Consider the following 17,223-nt stretch of genomic DNA (forward strand, 5'->3'; position numbering starts at 1 on the left):
GCGCCGGGACGCGATGGGACGGGACAGGCCGGGCCGGGCCGGGCCGCCGGCGGACGCCCGGCGCTCCGCCAGGCCGAGGGGCGGCCCCGCCCCGCCCCGCCTCGCCGCCCCCGGCCGGGCAGCACGGCGGGGCTCCCCCTGCCCTGCCCTGCCCTCAGCCCGGGCCGGGCGGTGCCGGTGCCGGGGGCGGCCGCGCCGAACCCACCTCGTCCTGCGGCACCGCGGGCGGGGGGCGGGACCCGCGTGCCGCGCGCGCCCCCGCCCACACCCCACTCCCCCCCCCCCCCCGACGGGGGCGGGGCCCGCGCGCGCCCATCCCGGCGGGCCCCTCGCGCGCGCGCGCCGCCGGAAGTGGGCGGGGCCCCGGAGCCGGTCCCGTGAGCGGCGGCGGCGCCCGGGGGGAACGGCGTTCCCGGGGGAAACGGGGCGCCCGGGGGACCCGCTCCCCTCACGACTCCCCGCAAGGAGGCTGAGGCCAGGGGGGACTCGGCCTCCTCTCCCCGCGGCAGGACGAGAGGATGTACCCCCGAGCTGCGCCGGTGGAGGTTGAGGTTGGACAGTAAGAAGGATTTTTTCCACAGAAAAGGTGATTGAGCACTGGAATGGGCTGCCCGGGGAGGTGGTGCAGTCACCGTCCCCGGAGGTGCTCAAGGAAAGACTACATATGGCACTGAGCACCACGGCCTGACCGACGCCGGGTGTCCTGTCACGGGTTGGACTCGGAGACCTCAGAGGCCTTTCCCAACCTGATCGATCCTGTGATCCTGATAAATATTTCTGATTTATGGAGCGTGCCGTGAGTTAAAACATCTCCACCCAGGGCTTTCCATCCCGGATTCATGGCCACATTCCCTGCGGCCCTGGGAAGCACACAGGTGCCAGGGAATTGCCAGGAGTTACTCCTGAGCAAGCTGTGATTTCCCTCTTTGTCAGATATTTTCCCTATTTTTGCCTGCAGACACTTCCCAGCGGTGCTGGGGCTTCCCTGTGCATTGTGGTTATGGTAAAAACTCTGCCTGCCATAAATACCCCCCAGCACCCTGCAGGTATAACCACCACCCTGGCTTTCACTTTCTCTTTTTTCTTTTAAATCAGCTCTACATGGCCTTGCTATATATGCTTGTATATAAAATCATATGTAATGCATCACCGAATCCTTACATCCACACAGAGTCACACTGCAGACCAGACCAGTGCCCTGTTACCATGGGGAGAGGTATTGGGAATTGGCAGGGTGTTGCTGAATTCCAGTTTCAGGAGGTGGATGCTGCTAAATTCCAGCTTCAGCCTTGCCTGGGATGGGCAGGGTGGTCTTCCTCCCTCCTGGCTGAAGCTCCCTGTAGGTTCTCTGGGATAAACTAGGATGAGCCAGTCCATTTGGGGGTGAGATTGCTCACCTCTGCATCTGCCTGTTCCTTGGCTTTTAAGAAAACCAAAAATGCAAAGACCCCGTGAATTTTACATCCCAATCCACTGGACCTGGGGCATCCCTTTTCATTTTGAACCACACAACAGTACAGGGCTCACTGCATGCTGCCTTCTTGAGATCAGGGAAGATGCTCCTCTTTATGCCCTGGATCCACCAGGAAAAAAGTCCTGGGTTCACTTCAGAACTTCTGCAAAATCCTAATCCTTTTCTCTGGTGTGAGACACTGATGTGAGCTTGCTGTCGTGCAAGACTGCTAAATGCAAGATCAGCCTCACTCCTGTCCTTCCACTGTTAATTAAAATGCTTTGATTTAAACCTGTTGCTCTGTTCCTACAGCTCAGCTCTGCTACGATCCAACACCTGCAAGCCAAACACAACCCAAGTAATCTCTGGATAGGACAGGGGCAACTTTCATACAGCTGTTCTTTCAAAGGATAATTACAGGCATGACTTACAGGGTAATGAGCAGAGATAACTTTTTATCTGCCAGCAATAAAACTAATTCCAGGAACTTGTGTCACTGTGGTGGAACCAGGAGAAAACGCTCCCTCCTTCACTGCATTTTATGGAAGGAAGAGGAGCAGTCAAGACTGAGCACTGGTGGTGCCAGTTGGTGTCACAGAACCAATCCATCCAAACCCAACAAAGTTTGGTAAAGCTCTTGAGCTGTGTTAAACTCAGGGGGAGGTTTATCTGGCCGTACACAGGCAAGCTGCTCATGCAGCCCATCCTCCTGCACCAGCACTTCGGGTTAAGTAGACACAGGAACGCCAAAAAGAGGTCTAAATGTCCCAAATGAAAAGAAGTTTTTTGCTCCCCCAGTGCCTGATGTCACCATCTCAGCCAGGGGATTCAGCATCTTCCAGGAGCCTGGGGCTGTGTCACAAAGGAACAACGGGGTAGAGGTTTTGCCTGGTTTTCTGCCTCAGAAATAAACTGCCTCATAAATGTGCCTTGTAAATAAAGTAAATAAATGCAGTACTGGTGATTTCCTTTGGTTTTGTCAACTGAGAAGTTTACACCAATCCAAGATGCTGCCAAAAGCCCTTCTCCCCATCCCAGTTTTGGCTCAGCACTGGCAGATTTTGGCTGGGAGAGTTGTCTTGTGGGTGGGCTTGTTCCTGGCTTGTAGGTGGAAAAGCCCTTCTCAAGACCCAGCATCACCCTTGCATCTCACTCATTTATTTCTTCCTTAGCTCTCCTTATTAAGTTTCCCTCTGAGGATGTTTATTTTCCCTCTCTCCTCTGGTTTTCAGCCACTCCATTTATTGCCAATGAATTGTTCAAGCTAAGAAGGGTCAGCAGATAATGGAAGTCTCTGTGTTTATGGGGAAAAGACAGTGCAAATGCCAAGGAAATATGGCTGGGAGGCAGCTGGAAAGCCAAGGTGTGAACATTTTAATTTACTGACTACAGAAGAATAGAAAAGTCTTTGTTGTTGTTGTCGTCCAAATAATATAAATGGTAACACAGCTGCTTTATGGCCATTTCTTTGTTAATTATATATATTTTTATAGTAATATATACTATAAATAGAGGTGTATGTATAATAGACATACAATTGTATATATATAATTGTATATACATATATATAATTTTATATACATACAGTTATATCAATACATAATACAGAGACATAATATATAATATTATAATGTATATATGTAATAATAAATACATATGTGATTATATGCATGCATGTAGCAATATGTATATATGATTTCTGTATCTTATGTGTATTATGCACATATGATATATTTTTCTATATTAAATAAATATATATTTACAACTTTATCTGCAGTATAAATCCAGGAGTTTGTATTATATACATATAATTCCAGGTGCATCCGGGAGAGTAGACGATACACACAATGGATCCCCAAGAACGTGTATATAAATATAAATATTTATTCTATTTATATATTATAAATATAGTTTATATTTTAGGTTTATATTATTATAAATAAAAATATTGATTACTTAAAGACTTATATATATTTAATCTATATACATTTATATTATGGACATAAGTATTTACACCATCTACAAAATCTGTATAAAATATATATAGTTATATATTGTAATTTTTCTTTTCATTTTTTTTTTCTCTTTTAAATCTGAATTTCGGTCCAGAAGGACAGTGTGTGACGGGCAGCAGTAAAAGGCCAAGTTTGGGGCCCCTTGGGTGGGGCACACGGATTACACCTGAGCTCTGCCGGCTCCTGTTTGCCCAGTGAGTGCAGCAGCCGCCCGACACATTCCCGGTTGCTCCGGAGCTTTGTTTCCTGACCAACACACCCTTTTGCAGTATTTCCCAAACAAGAGGAGGCTCATCAGCGAGCACCATCGCTCCCACTCCCTCTTCTTCCCGTTCCAGTTGTCCTTGCGGGCTGGGTTCAAACAATCCGTGCTCGGGCATCTGCCCGGGAGGACGTAAAGCATTGACGTGTTTAATAGCACCAAACAGATCAAAGGTTTCATAGTGCATCATTAAATATCCCCGTGCCACCGGACAGTGATACCCCAGGGCTTCAACACGGCGTGCAGAAACCTGTGACTGCCTTCTTCTGAAATCCTTCCCAAGTGTTTAAAAAGGTGTAAAAATCCACATTTCATTTTAGTTTAGTTTAAGAAACAGGGTTCTCCCTGCCCATGCTGTGCTCACACAGCCAGTGCTCAACTCCACTTGGTTCAATGCAGGAACAAAATAAAATATTAAATTAAATTAAGAGAATATTTTTATTTCTATGCCTTTCTCTCTGTCTCTTTTCCATGTTTAAAGCAAGGACATTGCACACCTTTGGGACAACAGCTGAAAGACACTGAATCAGAAATAAACCTGGTTGCACCTAAAAACCTCCCGTTAACAACCTCAGCAGGGACCATCTAGAGGTTTTGGGTGCTCCCTGTTGGAGCAGCAGCATTCTTAAACAGTAACTTATCCAAAAAGGGACAGAACAGAGGCTGCAAGGGCAGGATCTCCTGGTTTGGTGGGGGTTTGGTGATGCTGGAGCTGCTCAGCCTCACAGGGGGTTCAGTGGTGCTGGGGATGGCTGGAACTGCTCAGGCCTCACAAGGGAATGGGGGTTATTTCACCCACAGACAGACAGGCAGGACAAAAGGTCTGTAATAATTCAAGGTCTATTTTTAACCTCCCTTCTTGCAGGAATTTTGTGGTGGCTGGCGCCTGGTGGCACGCAAACCGAAAAAACTCCCGCCGCGGGGCTGGGATGGGGGTGTTGGGAATTAACGCAGCCCTCTCTGGCCTAGAGGTGCTGGGGGGAAAACAGCCAGAGGGGAAGGCAGGGTTCCTATAGCTCCTGTCCTGCCAGATAATTCTCTGCATGCTGCAAAGTCTTTCTGCTGTTTTTTCACAGAAAACAAAACCCTCACGACAGACAAACGACAGATGAGTCTTGTCCTTATCGCCACCCGGTTGTCACCCCTTCACATTTGCCCCTGGCCCTGTTCCCACCGCTATAATTAACGGCAAATCAGGTGTCAGCTTGCTCTGTTGGACACAGCCGTGGAAATTCTTGGCACGGTGCTCTTCCTTTCGGGGCTGGAGGCCAAGTGCTGGGGACACGGGAGAGAAAAACGGCTCCATATGCCTGCAGTGGGGTGAGAGCCTTCCCCTTCCTCCCCAGGACCTGGTTCAGACCCAGTGACCATGACTGGACATCTGTCTGCCCACCCAGCAATCCCAGGAGGGGAGAGTCTTGCAGTACCATCCACCTCCCAAGGTTTGCACCCGTGGTCAGGCAGGTTTCCTGGAGCCAGGAGTGTGGTGGTGGACCTTGGAATGCTGGTCCTGAGGGTCTGGAGGTCTGCTGTGACAAGTTTTGCCTTCTGTTCTGGGTTAGACAACACCCAAATCCTCCATCTTGACTCATATGCACTACAATACACTAAAACCTAAGTTTCTAGGACTTAGAAGTCTCTGGGACTCCAAGAGTCTGCAAGGGATGGGGCTCAACCACTGGTTGATGAGTCTCCCTCACTGTCCCACTGATTGGGCTTGGTGACATCAAAGCTTCCTTAGCTCAGAGGATTTGGGACTGACACTGCTGATGACTCCTCCTGTGGGTCTGGTGAAACATCTCAGTAGGATTTTGGTGCCTGCCTGGCAGCTGGAGGCAAGGGGAGAGGGATGGTTTCCAGGTCACTCCACCTGGCCAAGTGGAGCATGAAGAGGTGTTTGACCGGCCAGGGATTGGGTCTTAAAGGCTGGACATGCAGAAAGAAAGGACGTGCACTGGGGCATGGTGAACCTGGCTATAAAAAGCACCAAACAGGTGAGTTGAGAACAAGACTAAAGGAGTTACTGTAATCTTTCAGGTTTCCCTACCAACAGGCCGTGGGGTTTTCCTAATGAGTCAGAGATCTGCAGAAAAACAGAGGCCAGGAAGGAGCTCTGGAGCTGGGATCTCTGGAGGCCTCTCTTCCAGCTCCTGCTGGATCAGGTTGCTCAGGGCCAAAGTTTTCCTATCTCAAGAAAGATATTCCACAGCCTCGTTAGGTTCCCTCTCATGGAAAACATGTTTTTTCCTGATATCCAACTGAAATTTCTCTTCTTCCACCTTCCCCTTCCTCCAGTGGGCAGGGGAAGTGCCCACTGCCCCTTGCGTAACCTCTGAGCGGAGTCTGGCTCTAACTCTGTCTCTGCTCTGGCATTTGCCTTTGCTGGACTTGGTGAGGTTCCTGATGGACTCTTTCTAGGCCTGAAATTATCTGGTTATCCTCTCTGGATAGCTCCTGTTCTCAGTCATGTGGGAGAAATTTGATCTGCTGACACTTCTTAATACAAAATCTTGGGTTATGAAAACAGGGAATGTCTTCAAGCAGTTAAGAGACACATGGCTAAATACACTAGTTTATGTTTCGTCCAACAAGATGCATAGGATTTTAGTTTTTATTTTGAAATTTAATAGTAAGATTTAAAGCAAGGTTAATTTAAGGTGACATTAGAATCTGGATGAGAAGGGAAATACATAATATTTCCATGGAACTGAACAGCAGCAGAGGCTTAAGGTGGAAAATAAGGTTAAACCTTAGATATACGGTGATTTAACTACAAACTAGAACAGTAAATTTATCTATACTAAAAATGCCCATCTCCTATCCCCACCTATCACAAAAAATAATTTGGCTACATACTTACTTGACAACTACCTCTACATCTGTTTCTTCCACCTGCATTTCTGTATGAACCACATGCTACCAAATACAAAGAGGAAAAAAATAAGAACAAAACAAAATCTAAGCTTCCTCCTAACTGCTACTGAGTTTATTATCACACACACACGTATTAATCCCCGAGGCAAACAAAGAGCAGAAATGTACAGGAAAGACCTACTGGCATCATTCAATGCTCTGTTTGTCCAGCAGCCCTTCCCTCCCATGTGCTGGGATCATGCCCAGCCTTCTGCAGCAGCCCCAGATTTGCATAACTCTCTTCCCACCGATGTCCCCTCCAGAGAGTTGACTTTTTTTTCCCCTATTCACCACATTTTTGATTTTTTTTCTTGCACAATTACCCAATCCGTTAGTTTCTGAGGGAAAATGAAGCCTGCGCTCACAAGCCCACGTGCAACAGCACAACAGAGCTTGCCCCAAAGGGGAATGGTGTTCTTCAGCCAACTCCTAGTCCTGAAATGCTGCAAAACTGAGCAGAAGACCAACCCCAGTGCATCCATATGATCCTTTTTTCCCCCCTGAAATGCATAAAATAAATTAATTTCCATTTTATTCTTTGCAATGGTTGTGCCCCTTTTACTGGCAGACCACCAGCCTCCTTCTCTGGCATGTGCAGGATTCTATGCACCACTGCTGGAGTAAGGAACAAAATATCACCTGTTTTCCGGCATTTAAAAAGGCCACCAGATCTTTTCTGGGCCAAATTCAGGACGGCCTCGAGCCTGCAGCCATGGCTCCATGGGGCTGTCCTGCCCCTGGGAGAAAACAGCAAAGAACATGTGGTTCTGTCGAGCCCCACCCCATGTCTCTTCATATTTAGGTGCTCATATTTAGGGAAATGAATGAGGAAGGCAGGGAGTCCCAGCTGATAACCCATTTCAGATCACAGAGTTGTTATCAATGACTTATTGCCTTCATTTTGGTTTAATTTTAGGCCTCGTTTTGGAGGCATTCTCTGAAAAGAGTTTATAATTAAAAGGAAGAGGCGATATATTTATTGCTACAAATAGACATGTTTTTAACCTCTTCCATGTTCTAGCCAAGCCATCTACTGCCAGGCAAGCTCCCTGGAGCCCCTGGACTTTTGTGGTAGGACAATGACTCCCCACAAAGCCTGCCCTGCTTTTTGACCCCTTCTCCAATGGAAATGGGTGGAATTCATCCCTTTAGTTCTCACCTGCTTCACACTGGACTTCCCAGCCCCACCTCTGTGGAACAACCTTTTGCACAGTTTCTCCCACATAATAATCCTTTTATTTAAGGCTACATTTGCTTTCCTTCCTTAGTTTGAGAGAGACAAAAGACTTCAGCTGGGACCCCTGCTAAAAAATTTTCTTCATGCTACTAAATAAAAGCCAGATGAAACACCAGAAAACAATTTATTTCTGATGTCCACACCACTGCACCTCAGTGTCCCTCTCCAGTGAAGGAGTGGTTTGGAACTTCAAGGTCCCTTCCAACACCAACCACTCTAGGGTTCCATGATATTGCCACCATAATCCCATGTTTGATAGCAAAATCAGAATCTCAGATGCTTTGGGATGACCTTTGGGATCACAGCTGTCCAGGCTTTGCTGGTGGCAGCACAAACCCTCTCAGAGCACTATCATCCTTTCCAGCTAAGCTTGGGGTAGAAGGGGTTGAAGTTTGCTCCCAATACTGCTCTTTGAATGTTGGATGATAATTCTGTTAATTGTGAAACATGTTTAATGTTTTATCCATTTCCAAGGACGTGCTTACCCAAGTGCAACCTGTGCAGTGAAATTGTGCTTTGAGAGCAGCCATGGAGGGTGAAACATCACAAATATAAAGCCAGACCCTTCTGTCCCGGGTACATTTTCACAGAGGAGGTGTCCTAACATTTTCAGTCCTGATCAAGTTTCCACTGGGGTTGGCGTACAGAGATCCCTGAAGATCCTTGCCCAAAAAAAACCTTGTCAAGGGAAGCACAGTGAGTGATTCCTAAGGATCATTGCTCAACCCCTTGGAAATAGAGGTCAGGATAGGAAACCAGGTCCCAGAATGTCAAGATGAGGCCAGTGAGGAGCCTGAGCAAACAGCCTCATTCCAGCAGCAGACAAAGCCACAGCTACTGAGGGACAGGAGACCTGGGATGCCTCCACTATCTTGGACTACCCTTATTGCCAGGAGCATATAATGCCATGTGCTCCAAGAGCTGCATTGTGCCCCATCAACAACTCCTGAAAGCCAACAGCATTTCCCATTCTGCAAACGGGGCCTGATTCAAATTCCTCCAAAAATATTTAATGTTTGGGCTCAATGATCTTAGGGACTCAATGATCTTTTCCAATCTGCGACTCTGTGATTCCGTATGAAGGTGGCTGCTTCAAAGTCAGGCTTTTCTCCACAGCTAAACCACACCTGACCTGTTCAAGAGCACTTTCCTCCCTTTTTTTTGCCCTAGTTTTGTTAAGCTCTGGGGCAAAATACGAGTGAGTCTAATCTTCTGCTACATGTCTTTGCTGGAGAAATCCAGAAACAGCTAGAAACGTTTTACAAGCAATCAAAGGCAACAAATGTTCTCTGTTTGAGTGAAGAGGCTTTCACAGGAGTTTGGCTGCACTGATGGGGAACTGGCTCCACAATACAGGCAGGGTCCCTGAGTGTCCTGGGGTGACTTTGTGATGTCTGTATCCTCAATTGCCTGTTCTGTTTATGCTGTATATTAAATTCTACACCTTTCAGACTGGTTCTGAGAGCTAAGAGAGGAAGAAGAAGTGTGGAGTTTGTTTTCAGAAACTGCTCTCACTCCTTCCTATTCTGCTCCTGGACTGTGCTGTCTGCAGCAGGGACAGACAGCAGGACAGATCTCCTGTGTTTTTAGTTAGTTTTTAGCTAGCTGAGGCAGAGAAGTTCCCTGGTCTGTTTTTTTTCTCTTTTTCTTGGGACTGTTTAAACCTGCTCTGGACTGGAAAACCCAGAGAGACACCTGGAGCTCACACCTGTGGCCCACCAGGGCCCAGGATGGCAGTTTCCTGCACCCGAGGGACTGAAAAGAGACTGAGTGAGCTGAGCTACCCACAGCAAGGACTTTCTGAATTTGCCATCTTTCTTCAGGACAGCAAGAGGTTTTATTGTTTCCTATTATTATTTTTTTTATGCTTCTGGGCACTTTGTTTGTTGAATAAATAGTTTTTTCCACTTTTCTCTAAGGAGATTTTTTTTTCCCCGGACTGATTAGGGGAGGGGCAGTTTGGGTTTGGTTCCCAGAGGAATCCCACTCAGGGGTTTTATCCCAAATTTGCCCTAAACCAGGACAGTCAGCCACACAGATCCATGCTCCACCACACTGGGCTGTGAGACAGGGTTTGTCATTCTGCCCCTTTGGGAAGTTTGGGACTGAAAAGAAAGCTAAAAAAAAAAAAAAAAAAAAAAAAAAAAAAAAAAAAGCGCCTTTTTTCATGCAAAGGGAAAGAGATTGGGAAAAAAAATCAAGAGCAGAAAGTCAAATGACCATGCAAGAGGTTAAGCTGGCATCTCCAGGGGACGTGGCATTTTTGCCTGGTGCTGTTCCTGCTGAGGCTGGAGCTCAAGGGGCTGCTCCTCAGCTCGTGGCAGCTCTCAGGTGCCAGCTGTCCTCCTTGCCCTCTGTCCCAGTGTCAGTGCTGAGGTGGCTGTGCTCTAGCAGCTGCATGGCATGACCAAACCCTGCTCCAGCTGCAGAGCCACCACCCTTCCTACTCACAGCCACCTCTCCCTGCCCACAGATGGCTCCAACCTCCCGGGAATGCTGTGGGGTGCTGAGGTCCCCCAGCACACAGGAGTCCACCTGCCAGAACCCATCCCTGAGGGAGAGACATCCCAAAAGCTGGCATGGCAAAGCAAGAGCTGGTGAAGCCATCCTACAGAGCTGTGGGAGCACCACCCCCTGGCCCTGCTTGCCCTCTTTTAGGGAGGAATGCAGTTATCACAGCCAGTATTTATGGGCAGAAGGGGGCTGCAGCCCTCAGCAGCCCCACACAGCCCCAAAGCTGCAATGTCTGCACTGCAGGGCTGGGCACAGCAGCACCCTCGCTGCTACAGACAATTGTTTTTTACCTGCCCAGCAGCAGAGAACCTTGCAACAGGTGTTAAAATCCTGAATTCTCAAGTGAATGACACCTCCAGGATCTGGCTGTGGCTTCTTGGGTCCCCCTGGGTTGGTTGCAGCCCTGTGGGACAGCAGATTTCGTCTGACTGTCTGGGAAGTGGAGACATAAAGCCACCGAGCTGGAAACACGACAGCTTGTCAGGAAATAAGCACAGGGGTTTTTTTTCTGGAGATGGAAGTTTGATGAGATCAGCTCACGGATTCATGCAAAGGCACAGAGCAACTTCTGCATTTTTTAGAGTCCTGGAAGATTAGAGGCTCCCATAAACTTTAATGAGATACTTCTGCAAAACCATTAGTAGAAGCTGTTGAAAAGCAAATTATAGCCATTTATGGGGACCCAAGAAACTCCAGAAGCTATTCACTCAACAATAGCCGGCAAAGCAGCTTTCCTTTCAAATTTCATAGTTCCTTTTGTCAAGGACTTCCTTCATTCTCTTGTCAGGCTTTAATTAAATTTGTGCAGAATGGACACATTTCTCTTCCCAAGCCACTTCTCCGTGCAGCAGCCTGGAGCTGGATCCAGCCAGGCAGATCACCCACTGCACTCCAGGTGCCACAATTCCCTGGGGAAAATCATGGTCCTGAACAAACCCAGGTCTTACCTGATGGATCTGAAATTATGATGTTAACAGGTGGCCTCCAGGAAGCCCAAATGAAGGGCAATTGTATCTTTTAAAGCTAATTTGGAGAGAGTCCATAACTGAGCAGAAGAGAGGTAGATGTGGCTTCTGAACATATCAAATGGCTTTTAATGCCTTCAGTGAAACCTGGGGAGAGGATAAATTTCTCAGCTGCTCAACTCTCCTTTTAAAAAAAGGCACAATACATCTCAGCCTTTCCCAGATAAGAGAGCAACTCCAGCATGTCACCCTTCACCTTCAAGATCTGTCTGCAGGGCTGAGTCATTAATGCAGCTAATTAGCGATTTCAAGCTGATTATGAGAGTTGAAGTAAGTGGAGTTACAAAATCCCTGGGCCTGATACTTCCTAATACAAAAGCCACTTTACACTGACCCAGCCTTAAAATACCCTGGGATGATGTAAAATGCTCTTAAAGCAAATGGATCTCCATATGCATTCAGAGGGACTGGCACACATCACAGACCACCAGCAGACCAGGCTGATGGGGCTCTCAAAGGCCCCATCTGCCCCCAGGTGCAATTAGAGCATCCTTCTGGTCAAAGAGAGTCAGGTCTTTCAGCACAAATAAAAAAAAAAAAAAAAAAAAAAAAAAAAAACCAGAACAAGATATACTCAGGCAACTATCTGAAGGGCTGACTGATATCAGTTCAATAAAAGCAGAATAAAAATATTGCTGAGTCCATTGGCAGGTGCCTCCAGGGGTGTCTTAACCTTAACAAGCCAGTAAAACTCCCCCCAGTGTCTACTCAGACACATTTCCACCACCGAACACTGTCACCCTGATTTTCAGCCTTCTGATTGTTTACATAATTCTACTAGAGTTTTTCCCACATTTAACATAAACAAAAGTAGATTGTTTTTGCATTCTTCTCTATGATGGGCTGCTGGTTCAACCATTGACGTCAGAGGGGTGTTCCTCTCATCCTCCAATCCTTGATCAAATTCTAAATCCTATTTAAACCCCAAATCATAATAAACTTCCTCTTTCTCTGCTCACCTCTCAATCTGACATGTCATTCTTTCATTCGTGAACAGCAACAGAACACTGCCTAAACTTCGGATGTATTTTGGTATGGATACAAACCTGGAAAGAGGAGCTCAACTTTTCTATATTAGTAGCACTGAGAAAGGAAAGGCTCTTCCTATGTTATCTTCAAATAACTCAAAGTAATAGATTGTCCACAGAACTAATCTTTTGAAGCCAAAGTGCCACTTGTGGCCTGGAAGTCACCATTTGGGTACAAGGTACCAGTGCTTGGCCTTTTAAGAGGGAGGAGCCTCTCTCTCCACAGCAGAGAGGATCCTACCAGCCCCAGCAGCACAAGATCTGCTCTGAACACACCTCAGGATCTCCCAGAAGGAGCTGCCAGCGGTGTGTCCCAGGGCAGAGGGCTGCACACACGTGGCCATGATCTTTGCAGAGAGAGGGTGTTGCAAGGGAAGTCTTATCTCTGGGCTAAGCACAGCTCCAAAAATACAACAGTGGTCATGAGACCCACAACCCCGGTCACCTGATGCCAGGTTACAACCCCAGTGACATTTGGATCACAGCATCATCTATCACAGCTCTGAGTCAGCAAATAAGTGCAGCCAGTGGTTTACATTTCCCTGCCAGTAAAACAATGCAGGAGAAGCGTTTTGCTGGCAAGTGTGCACCATTCCCACCCCAGCCTCCCTGAGCATGTGGGGCAGGGAGGGAGCTGAGGTCTCTGAACATCAGGAGGGAATGACACCTCTGCTTGAGGCCTTAAGTTTTAGCCTTCATGTTTTCCAGATTCTGTGCTGCCCAGGGGTGCAGTTCTGAGCCTCACATTAAGTGCCAACTGGCTCTCTTCACAGAGCAGGGAGATAAAACAAATCCTTTTTCTGCTGCACACCAAGAACAACTTTCAGCCTCAAAAGCACAAACCAGGGTGGCTGAAGGGAGGAACAAGAAGGATGGGACCTCACAACCTGAAGCTGGAATTGGACAATTCAACCCCAAGATGCAAATGGACCAAAACATAAAAATGTAAGAACTTGTGACCATTCAGCCGTTTTGTGACCATTTTGGGTCCACCCTGGTGTAGCTCTGGTCAGGCCCTGTCCTGCTCAAGGTGGATCCTGGAGGCCTTTCAATAAATCCCTACTTTATTCTCTGGCTCTGTCCAGTCTCTGTTCCAGGTCAGCCTTCCCAAGACATCACACTCACCCCAGGCACCCTGAGGTCCTGCGTGCCATCACTGGGATGGCAGAGGAGCTTAGACAGAGGAGCCAAAACACTGAATTCCCTCCCACTCACTTCCCAGGGCAGATAAGCCGTGTCCTGTGCAGAGGCTGCTCTGAAGTAACCCCTGATATGTGGAGGAACGTGAAAATCCAGTTAAACCAGAATACCCAGCTGGCAGTATCAGGGACCTCGACCCTGGTGGAATGGCTGGTGGAAACTGGGATTCCATCTCCTTCACAGCTTCCCTTTCCAGCTGGAAAGGTCGTCCTGCCGTTTCCAGCTTTCCAGGGAAAACTCTGTGGTCACCTTTGCTCAACAGCAGAGATCTTACGAAGATCTTAGAGATCTCAGGAAGGACTTTTCTCCTGCAGTGGGAGGTTTTGTTGGGGAACAGGGATGAGTTGTGGGATAACCCAATGTCAGCCCCACACCCAGTGGGTTAGTGGAGGGATGGGATCAGCCTCACTCCCTCCATAGAACTTTATTGCTGCCAGGGCTTTCAAAGGAAAAAATATGGTTAAGTGGGATGAAGAGCTTAAAAGCAACCTGTTTCTGCATGGGGAGAAGAGATGGTTGTATGTAAACAAACACATTTAGGTATGTGCATGAGCGTTTTCCAGTTTAAATAAAAATACGTGTTTACACAGCTTAACAATCTCAAATTAAAACAAATAAAAAGATGCAAAGATTTCTTAATGTCCTGAAACCCTCCTGTTACCCTCACCTACCCAAATATTTGATCCAGAAGATATGCTTTTCCAGGAGAGAGAGGGAGAGTAGGCCAAAGGACAGGGAAATCTGGATCTTGGTACATTCTTGGATCATCTCCTGATCACAGGCAATACAAAAGAACCACATTTACAGACCTTCCTGCAATCACTTCTGGCGACCTGTGGTTTCTTATTTTCCCACATTCATCCCTCACTTTTCTTCCTAGGACTTCTATCTGCAGATATTTCCCACTCTAAACCTAATTTTTCCCTAACCACTGTCTTCTGCCATGATGATTTCCCTTGTTTTCCTTCTGTTTCCCCCAGGCAGCTTCATCTTTTCCAGCTGCAATGCCTCTTCTCTCTCTATTTCCTCTGGAGCAGCTAAAAGGACAAAAGTCCTGAATCCCTTCCTTTTCCCAGATGCAAGAGGATAATTTTGGACCATGAGCAGCTCAGGGGGCACTTCCAGGTATGCTGTAGCTTGGCAGGAAGGCTGTTCCTAGCAAGCTGGACCTCAGCTCAGCTGTCTGCCTCTCTGCTTTATGAAGAGCAGTGTGCCTAAATTCAAATCCATGTTTTTTCCCATATATGAAGAGCTCAGAGCCCAGTGTGGGGTTCCTTCTTAAATAAGGACCCAATTGTTTATTTCTGACCCAGCTTTTCTGAAGTTCGGGAGGGCTTAGGTGGAAATTCAAACCAAACCCAGAGACATTCAGCAATGTGTGAGTTAGCAAACAGAGAGCACAAAAAGAGGATTTAAATTGTGGAGCCATGTCTAACAAAAGCATGAAGAAAAGGAGCTGCAGAAATATTTTACAGCTTCACGTTTCCCAAGGCAAGGAGCAGCAAGCTGCCAGCTCCCCTTGACAAGAAAATGTCTTTGCAGGAGGAACCACTCCATCAACACTGTCTGGACCCAAAATCCCAAGAGGAAAAAGTCCAAAACCTCTACCCCTGGACCCATAGGCTGTTTTCCCACCAGCATATACTAACTCACACTGCAGAGGTGGCCAGGGATATTCCCAAATTATCTCCTCTGTACTTACATTGTACCACAGCCACAGCAGTTTCGGCCACACCAACCCAAAACCATTCTTAGCACCTCTTCTAGCCCTCTGATGGGAAAAGGGGTGTCTGAGTAGAAGAGATTCCTTTGGTGGGGGCACCTAGAGAGAAAGGCAGACACAACTGGAGCTGCCACAGAGAGAAATGTGCTTTGAAAAGAGTCATCTGCAAGTGCCAAGGAGGAGCAGAAGCAAAGTGAGAACAGAGGCATTTTTTCTCTCTGGCTCAATTGTACCTCTGCATTTGCTCCCACAAACTCACCAGCACCCAGCTGAGCTGCCATGGAGGAGCCAGCATGGAGGAAAACAAAGCACATGTCTTCCCCAATAAATAGAATAAATAAATAAATATTCCCCTCTACATAGCAAGGGTTGCCACTGTGAATGCACATAAATAATAGCAAACCAGCATGGGAAAAATACCCGTGGCTGCCAGGCAAATTAATGTCCCAGCATAAACAGCAAATATAAATTAGGCTCACAGCAGCCTTTGTGGGGACATTGGATGCTTCAGAGCTGAATACCAGACAAGGCAGCAATGCTTTTTGTTAGAAAAACCAGGCTGGGAAGGAGGGGTGTTGTCATGGGAGGAGTTTGACAGTACATTAAATCTTTCCCACATGTGTTTTGGGTGGAGCCGTAGCTAGCTGGGCTCCTCTGTACCTTTTTTCAAGCACGTAATAAGGTAATGGCTTGTAATTCCTCATGCACAGCTCTCCACGTCTTGCAGATCCATCCAGCACTCCCATTTTACTCTCCTGGAGCAGGCTCCGGCTGTGTCCCCTGTGGTGTTCTGGTCCCATGAGGAGATGGTTTAAAAGCAGCAGAAATAGCCGGGGCTGCTGAAAAGGCAGGTCTGTGCCGGGAAGGCTGCAGACGGACCTCGGGAAGGGAGGAAAAGCTGCATTACAATCCTGGCATTGATGGCCCCTCCTGCTGAGTGCTCCTTTCATCGCTGGCTGCTGCCAGGGCAGGCAGGGAAGGGTTCCTGAGCCATTCCACATCCCAGTCCCACCAGCTCCTGGGGCGCTGCTCTCCTTGTAGCCCTTTCAGGTGGGGAAGAGAAGAAAATTCTGCTTTTTTTTTTTTTTTTTTTTTTTTTTTTTTCCCTTAAAAAAACACACTTGCTGGGCTCAGCAGCATGCTAGGACTTCAGTGGAATATTTTCAGTGGGCTGTCCTGTGGTTAAATAACAAACACAGCAGTAAAACACCAGTAAATTTTCCTAGTGCAGGAGACAGTGCATCTGTTGTCATCAGTCCTTAAGAAGTGCTATTCCTATTTGCAGTCCTTCACCTCCTTTTTTAACCAATCGTCTGTTCCCCAAATGTTTTATTGGGAGCCGATGCCAAAAATGTGTCATTAATTCTTTCCATATATTGTTCTTTTAATATTCTGCAGTTGCTGTCGATGAAATGAGAATTGGAAATTAGATAGCCAGTGCTATTCAGTTAAAGAGATTTTGTTTCCTAATCCTCTGAAGAAGGGTGTAAGCAGGCAACTGTACTCATATGAGCAACACTTGGACTGAGCCTGTAAAAGTTTCACAATTAATTCTGTGCCTAAGTGTTAACTGGCAAAATGCAAGGGAAAAAAAGTTGAACACCAAGGGGAATTTAGGTTTAAAAATGCTGTGATGATTAAAACTCTACATTGCCTCTCTGAATTGCACAATCATAGAATACCCTGTGTTGGAAGGAACCCACAAGGATCACAGAGTCCAATGCTTCCTTCCAATAATTCTAGCAGGAATCTTTCTTGTTAAATACAATTTTTTTTTCAAGATTGACTTGTAAATTTGGACTATAATGAGACCCACTAAGACATTCACCATTTTTGTGGGAAATAATGGGGCT

At 47.1% G+C, this 17,223-nt stretch overlaps 1 long non-coding RNA gene across 5 annotated transcripts; it reads left to right on the plus strand.

Moving 5' to 3' along the window:
• Positions 1 to 367: 367 nt before the first annotated feature.
• On the plus strand, positions 368 to 4,124 carry LOC310907216. Of its 5 annotated transcripts, none has more exons than XR_014589560.1 (4): positions 368 to 1,811; positions 1,920 to 2,081; positions 2,686 to 2,816; positions 3,563 to 4,124. It is a non-coding gene; the product is annotated as an uncharacterized lncRNA (long non-coding RNA). The 5 variants fall into 5 exon arrangements; XR_014589562.1 differs by having other exon boundaries at positions 368 to 586; positions 1,766 to 1,811; positions 1,920 to 2,816; XR_014589563.1 differs by lacking the exon at positions 1,920 to 2,081 and having other exon boundaries at positions 368 to 586; positions 1,766 to 1,811.
• The last annotated feature ends 13,099 nt before the right edge of the window (positions 4,125 to 17,223 follow it).

Source organism: Zosterops lateralis (genome assembly GCF_965231275.1).
Source record: "Zosterops lateralis genome assembly, chromosome: 3".
Classification (NCBI taxonomy): Eukaryota; Metazoa; Chordata; class Aves; order Passeriformes; family Zosteropidae; genus Zosterops; species Zosterops lateralis.